The sequence below is a fragment of the Cylas formicarius genome, unplaced genomic scaffold (assembly GCF_029955315.1).
Source record: "Cylas formicarius isolate icCylForm1 unplaced genomic scaffold, icCylForm1.1 PGA_scaffold_6__28_contigs__length_40554024, whole genome shotgun sequence".
In the NCBI taxonomy this organism is placed as follows: domain Eukaryota; kingdom Metazoa; phylum Arthropoda; class Insecta; order Coleoptera; family Brentidae; genus Cylas; species Cylas formicarius.
Window position 1 is genome coordinate 31,314,196 of NW_026844347.1, and position 8,768 is coordinate 31,322,963.

Sequence of the window (8,768 nt, forward strand, 5' to 3'; positions counted from 1 at the left end):
AAGTTGGTTTATTAAATTTTCCTCAATATTAATTAATTTTCTTTTTGCAAATGAAAAAAACCTATTTTTTATGGCCTTACCTTAAGCCATATATCTTATAAGTTTAAAAATGCCAACTATCGAGTGTTTGTATGGCTGTGCAATAATAATCTTAGCATTAATGTCATGAAGTCGAAGTTCTGTTTGTATGGCAAAAAACATAGATTGAATGGTTTGGATCTGGAGAGTGTTAATATTAATATAAATGGCGTTAATTTGCAGCATGAGCATAATATTTGGGAATTATATTAGATTCACAATTAAATGTTGATGCACATTGTGATTATGTAATGAGAAAGTTCTCACAAAAGGTGGGTTTCATATCTAGAGCAGGCAAAAATTTAACAAGTTATACAAAATTGCCACTTTACAATAGCTTGGCGGCGCCACATCTGCAATATTGTTCAACTTTATGCAATGCGCGCAATTCTAAAATGTAATAGATATACACCCGTGATGACTATGTTAAATGTGTTACAAATATTAACTGTAAAGCAAAAAGTAATGTTTGATGCATTTATATTTATATTTAAGATAAAAAATAAAATGATGCCGCCATACATTGGTAATAGGGTTAAATACTTTAAGAATGTTCACGACTATAACACTAGAAACCGTACTGATTTCATCCTAGTCAATCGATGTAAAACTACACATTTGTTGAATACCATTTTAAATAAAAGTTTGTTAGAGTTTAATGGGCTGCCAAAAAATATTAAGCAGTGTGATAATTTAGATGCTTTTGAAGGATTAATTAAAACTTATGTATTGTCTGAAATTTAAATCTGATTTTTCTTTTATAATGGTTCTGCTGTAATAGACTTTCGTTTTGTGTACTTTTGTACTTCTATAATTATTTAAATTTTCCTATTTTGCTATTGGCTCGTATATTTAAAATGTAAATACGGTTGTTTTCTGTTATAGCTTTATGCTAAATAAATAAAGTATTTATTTATTTATTCAACAAACGAGAGGAGGGTATCCCGGCATATTTCAAAAGATACAAATCGTCTCTCCAATAAAGCCCGTTTAATTTGATAAAAATTGTGCTTAATTCAGCACTCATGTACTTATCAACTGTTATTTGTCAAACTAAGCAATCGTCACACCTGAGATGCAATCTACATATGCAACCTTATTTGGTTTGTTATTTAAATATGATATAATTAATAGAAAGTCCCAAAACTATAACAATAACGTTATAATTTCGCAAATAATTTCACCAAAAATCTTTTTGATTTTTGCATCTAATTTAGTGACGTATTTTAACAACACAGAACGAAAGCTGACTGAAAACTTTACTATTTGCATTCCATGGGAACTTGCAATTTCGAAAAGAAATTACTTAGTAAGGGATTAGAGAGATTGGCAAAAAATTGGATATTAAAGACAGCTGATGTAGTTGGACAGAACGGAATTTCAAAATAGATGAAAATCAGAAACCTAACCTAGTCTTTAGTTTGTAAAAAGCGGTTATACCTATGACTAAGGTAAATTTTACTTTTAATTTTTAATAAAATTTGATCTTCATGGCAACATTAACCATAAGTAAGAATATTCTAGAAATTTTTTTTGTCCACGAAAATTTGAGATATTTTTTGTTATTTCTTGGTCAAAAAAGTTATATTACTGGAATAAAATTTTAAAAAGTAGCTTTTTATTAAAGAAAAGTAATACGTGTGTAACTAAAACATAGACTTTCCATTTTATTTGAATAAGTGCTACAAATACTATTAATAATAACAATAAATATTCAAAATAAAAATTCAGCCAAGACGAAGCGTAACTATATTTTATATCTCACTAATAAAACGCTATCTAAGGAAATGTTTTATAAAAATAGATCAGATTTAACACTCACGTGCAAAATTGCAAAAGGATTGTAGAAATTATTTGCAAGTTGAATTTTAAGAATGAAATCTGCTTTTTTTTCAGTATTCTTGAAATACTTGTTTGACTACTGTATTTTCAAAGATCTGGTTGGGATTAATATTTGTTTGAAAAACATTTACTTTTAAGTTATAAAAAAACTTGCGTGTTAAGATTTCTTTCACGAAACTTTTGATCACAAACCCGACAAGCTAGGTACTTTGATGGCATCCTCTACGGACGAAAACAAGGATAAAATTCATATCAATACGCTCATCTTTTGGGTAAATCTACATTTGGGCAAATATTCTGATGACAAAATGAGACATAGACCATGAGATGAATAAAACCGTAACTTCGCGTGTTCTGGAAAACGTGAAGAATTAGCTATAGCCCACCCCATTCGATTGAAAAGTACATTCTCCGTAAAGTCAAAAAACATGGTGTTCCATTTAAATTAATCCAATTGAAATTATTGATTAGGATACCTTTTTGGCTATTCTGTGTAAAATGGGAAGTTTTTTGTAATTGGGATATGAAATAATATCCTGTTATTTTTTTGTTATTATTATTATTTATTAAAAACAAGTTGTTCCTGTAACAAGGATCTCTAAAGGTTCATAAGATCAAAAAGCTACAATTCTCGCAATCCGATGAAGAGACAAAAGGAAAAAAATGTATATTATTCGCTAGTGAGTAAGGATCTAAGTTTTAGAATAGACATCAAAACTAATACAGATATCCATCCCGGCTTTATTTGTAAGATTATACAGCTATTCCCCAAAAAACTCCGCCTATTTAAATAGGTTAGTCATTACCTCGTTATAAATAGTACGTGTATTACATAATATTATATTGTAGTTTATACCGTAGCAATTTAATTGGTACACATTGCTGTTAAAGTTCGCCGAACGATATACCGTTTTTACAACCTTTTATGTTTTTGACTTCCGAGTGAGTTTAAGACCCGCCTGTTGTATAGCGGAAGGGACCGTACTTTTCCCAGGGCCGTATTTAAGATGTTAGCCAAAAAGAACTGTGCCGTGCGGACCGTTATATTTGAAGAGCAGGGAAATTTTCTTTGATTAAACTGTCGTATTAATTCATATTAGTGTGCTTTTCATAAATCTTCCTCAAACAGTCCCTACTTGAGGTAGCTCTATTTCAAATTGAATTTGTTCATTATATAGGTTGATTTCTTCGCCAGCTACCATTCTGCACAAGCGGAAAAAATATCAAGTTCAACATCGACTGAAGAAGTCATTTAGAAGTCAATTCCTACACGAAGAAGCAGTTCTCGGAAGATGTGAAGACTGGAACGTTTGATAAGAAGTATAACGTAGACAAGTTGGCCATAGCGAGGGGATTCAAAGTCTTCCATAATATCACTGCAATTTTAATCCGATAGAACTCATATGGGGACAGCTGAAAGCCCAATTTAAGAAAAAAACATTACCTCGCCGAAATTTAGTTCAGGGGCAATAAAATTAATTAGAGGTGTCATCGGAGAGGAAAATATTTACAGAAATCGACTAGTGCCACAACTAATTATCAATGTGGGGGACGAGTCCAGTGAGGACAGTGATTATTTTGATAAAGAATAACTTCTTATTTATAAATATTCTAACATTGTTTTATAGCTAGATTTATTCCTTCATTTATATTTATAACAAACTTTTAATGTAAGGGTTGATTTTTCACTGCTAAGATTAATATTAGGGAATATCGTTAGGCGTAATAAAGTTATAAATTGTATGTACAGGGTGCGGCAAAAAGGTAGGCAGGATTTCAAATAGTGGTTGTTCGGTTTGTAAAAATGGAAAACACTGTGTACGCGCCCGCGTTAGGCAGACAAATGTATCGTTGTCGAGGCGTATATTAGAAATGGGGAATCCGTAATAGCGACGCAGCGCGCCTTTCGTAAAACGATTCGTCGGTGGGTTTTACACTTCAGGGAAACAGGTTCTGCGCTTAACTGAAAATCTACTGGCCGACCAAGGACAGTAAGAACACCGGAAATGTGAATGCAGTAAGAGTTTCCGTACAACAGTCTCCAAGGCGTTCAGCTCGTAAGCATGCAGCTGCTTTGGGAATTTCCGATAAAAGTGTTCGAAGAATTTTACACAACTCACTCCAAATGCATCCGTACAAAATGATGGTAGTGCAGGAACTAAGCGCAAGATATTTTGAAACCCGTACAAATCTATGAAGGGATATTCTTCAAAACATTCCCAGAGGCGCTGTATTCACGTCTAGCGATGAAGCTCACTTTCACCTCTCGGGTAACGTAAATAAGCAAAATTTCCGTTATTGGTCAGCAAACAGTGCACAGAAACTTCATGAGCGACCTCTTCGCAGTCCAAAAGTTACCGTCTGGTGTGCAATCTCGGAGTTCGGCGTGTGGGGTCCTTACTTTTTCGAAGAAGATGGAATAATGGTAACAGTCAACGGAGATCGATATTTTGATATGCTTAACAATTTCCTGCGTCCAAAAGTGAACGAGTTGAACAACAATCAAAGAGAACATCTTTGGTTCCAGCAAGATGGTGCTACATCGCACACAACGCGTCGTTCACTAAATCTTCTTCAAGAAATGTTCCTAAACAAAGTGGTGTGTTTACGAGGTGATCTTGGCTGGCCGCCACGTTCGCCTGATTTGTCGCCTTGTGACTTTTTTCTTTGGGGTTACCTGAAAGCGAGTGTTTTCACATATCGTCCATGGACTTTGGAAGAATTAAAGGCAGCCATAAGACAAGAAATTGCCTGAATTCCCCAAGAAATGATCCATCGGGTAGTGATGCGCTGCGCCGAGAACCTACAAGAATGGATCGACAATAATGTCCGTCATTTGAAAGACATAATTTTTAAAAATTAACGTTCCTAAATGGCATACAATGTACATTTCAAAAATAATTTTAAAAAAATGTTTGCTTTATGTAGTTTGGTTTTTATTAACATCCCCAATAGTACCTATTATTTTGCCGCACCCTGTATATATAAAGTACGTAAATTTTGTGAAATAATTATTCGTTAGTCTAAGATGAGCTGGATGCCTACCGGTGTGAAGAGGTAAGTCAGAGCTGAGATATTGTGGAAAACACTGACTAATACTTAAGCTGTTCAAGAACATTGTACAGTGGGCATTTTGGACAAACAAATTTATTTATAATTAATAAGGATCCACTGTAAATTTCGCGTACTTCTTGTATATTGAAGAAATTAAACATACTTGCATTACATTTTTGAAAAACTTTACAATTGAAAAATGTTATTAAGGGAATCACACTTAAAAAAAAACACTTGTATAATATGAAAGCTACATAAAACTCTATGATAACCTTGTATATTGGGGACAATATTCTGTACCGTTCAGCGTCAATAACCCAGTACAGCGGATTGTTGCTATTTAAATCGCACGTAATTGAACTTTCCGATAAAAATTCTAACGGTACGAGCAAATAACAGCCCAGACGAATTGTTTGACGTCTGAACAAAAAAAAAAAAGTTTCGTCCATCTGCCTTCCGCGACTACTCCGCCTCCCGAAATTTGAAAAATTTTAACGGGTGCCGGAGGAGGCGGGGCACTTTCACGACTCTCTTTGTCGCCGTGCGCGAGGTCCCGGCGCACGCTTTTCATTAATTTAAAACCCGTTGAAACCTAGGTGGCTTTGACTGAACAAACGAATATATTGCCCCTTAAAACAAACAAACGTCACAGCTGTCAAGTGTTATTGTGAGCTTCGCGCAGTTTATAATCGTCGGAAGGTGTGTTGTGGTGAAAACAAACAAAACGGTTTTCAAAAGAAAATTAGTTTACGCTTACTTGAACCCGTCTTCGCGATCAAAACGCTTCGACGAACGCGGCGTTTTTATTAAATTAACGACCATTGTTTATCAATTGACAAGTTTTGTTTCTCGTAATGGACCGCCACGGGGATTTTGTCAACCGTGGTGCGGGATTTCGCGCTTAAATCGCCAGTTTTTTTTGGGCCGCCTCATGGCATGGTATGCGACTTTCTGCTTTTCTATAGCAAGCAAGAACTTTTGACTCTAATCTGCTAGTACTACTTACTACTACTGCTACTTACTAGTACTACGTACATAATGTATTTTGTTAAATGTTTATTACGAAACATTCTGATAGATAATTAAAACCGCTTTCTCATTTATTATGTTCCTATAACTAAGTCATATTTCAGAAATAGAGGAATAAAATCTGATTATATATGCATATATGCAGGGACTGCAGAGTTACCCAAGCAGTAATTAAACCACTCTCGTTTGACATTGATTTTTTTGGAAAATTCTTTCATTTTATCGGGTGCAGACTCTGGGTCAATTTGTGAATTTTGACGATGGCTATTCGTGCACCCCCACTGAAAATGGTGGATTTCGTAAACAGAAAAAGATTTAGTTTTAACAAAATAACAATTAAGCTTTATATACATAGTTTTAGGTACCGTTTTTTAACATTACACAAAAAATACTTTTTTCTTCTTCCTGCTGTAAAATACCAAATTACACACCGATCTAGAGTGCGGGAAGCGTCACTTTACCACGTGAGTTTTGTTATCCCACCGATCCGAGCTACTTCGGGTATTTCCGGGATATTATCGCACGCGGTTTGGGAGCAATCGGATGTTTTCGGAGATATTACCGATCCGCGTCAAATATTCTGCCACAATCTTTTAAAAACCCTCGAAAAAATCAACGAATATAATACAAGGAACAAACTCAACAAATATAAATTGCCAGTTCTTAAATTATTTAAATTTATTTTTTAAAAAATATATGCTTGTATAGATTTTTTTAAATAATTCATATAACTGTTGATTTTATCTTGTTGGCTCTATTATTATGTTGTTAACGTCCACTGGAACTTAAGACAAACTTTGTTAGTTAAGTAATAATTTCAATTCTATCGTTGAATGTTGTGTTACTATAGACAATTAATTGTTACAAGGTCGTGGAAAATATAAATAACATAATAATCAATATTATATTTACTAAAATATATTAATTAACGCTGCCCACGTTCAAGAGTTTTCTGTAATGAGTTTGTTTGTAATATATTTCCAGTATTATAAAAAAGTAGAATAACTGTATATCATTTAATGTTTCGGTAAATATAAAATTAATATTATTATTGTTATCATTGTCATTATTGTTATTATTAGCATTATTGTTATTGTTATTATTATCATTATTATAATAATAATAATTATTATTATTATTATTGTAATTATTATTATAAACGACAAAGAACATCAACAAGGGCCTAATGGAATTTCACAGGACCTGTGAAATACCCCTGAAGCAGATGCTTCTTGAAACGACGCTGCAAACCTTTCAGATTTCTTGGACTCAAAAGTAGACAGCAATTGCCTAATCAAGAAACAAATGGAACCATGGTCTTTCAAATTCTTACCCCCTGGAAATATGTTTTTGTCCCAATACTAAATGAAATTCGGAAAATTGTTTATAGACTCAACAAACTGAATCGAAAAAAGAATATTTGCTCAACCTGTTCTTTAAATGGAAATACTCAATTAACTGTGAGAAAATATGAAAGAGTTTCCCAGAGTCTTGTCTCAACACGCATAGAGAATATGTTTCTAAATATTTTGATCTCCTGCAGGACACATTGGTTATGTTTAAGACATTATTTTTGGTTCGGAGATCAGCTTTGACCAAGAAAACCAGAGACATAGCTATCTCGTCATATTAGATGGTTCTCACTGTAGAAAAACCTGCAACCGCACAAGTATGCATAGATGCTATGCTAAAATTAATGAAACGATGCTATTTCTAATTTTGTAGGTATTCATGCAATTGAACGCAAAAGATTTCGAAGTGCTGCCGATACGTGTTTATTATGTTATTAACATTCACTCTCAACATTTAAAAAATTACATAGTTTTACACAGAGGTAAACAAACCTGCAATGCAAGTTCAGCACCAACAAAAATCTAAAATCTTTTAATTTTTCAAAGAAACTTCCACAGGCTAGTGTAATACTTTTTACAAAACTACTAGCCTAAAATATGAGTAAAAGATGTAGAAGCTAAAGAAGAAAGTTGAATTGTGGAAATCGTTTCTTCATTATGAGTTGTCATTAATGTCTAATTATCCATAATGTACAAATTTATTATATAGGACGCCAAATGATATTTGAAATCGTTTTTAAATAATTCTTCCTGCGTCGGTTTTTGCTGAGTCGAAGTTGCTAACGTTTCGCCAATCATCCTGTTGGCTTCTTCAGAGCTTGACTGAAACAGTTTCAGCTCTGAAGAAGCCAACAGGATGATTGACGAAACGTTAGCAAGTTCGACTCAGCAAAAACCGACGCAGGAGGAATCCAGAAGTTTTGTTAAAAGTAAAATTCGAATTGGTTTGCAGCAGGAAATTTTCATTTTAGTTGAAGAAGATTTCTTGCTAAATCAACCTAATTTCGAGGCACAACGGAGCAAGCGTTACAATGAAGGTTAATTTTAAATCTGGGTATAATAAATTCGAATGAATCGCTTTGATAGGCGGACTCACAAAGCGGCAATCACATTGTAAATTCCACCCTGTCCGTGTTCGTCGTCAATGAGACGGCGTCGGGACGCGTGCTGACGTCTGATTGCCGCCGGGCACATCAAAAAGAAGACCTTTTCATAGATTTTAATACTGTTTGACTTGGAATCATTGATCATATAATAGGTGTCTCCGACACTGCGTGTGTTTTTATACGGAGGGGTTCCCTAAAGGAAATTAATTTAAATCCCGTCCCACGCAAATAGTTGGGAACACTTCGCATATTGCCGGGGTCACATTTCCATTTTCTCGCGTTCGTCAATACTATAACCACCTAACTA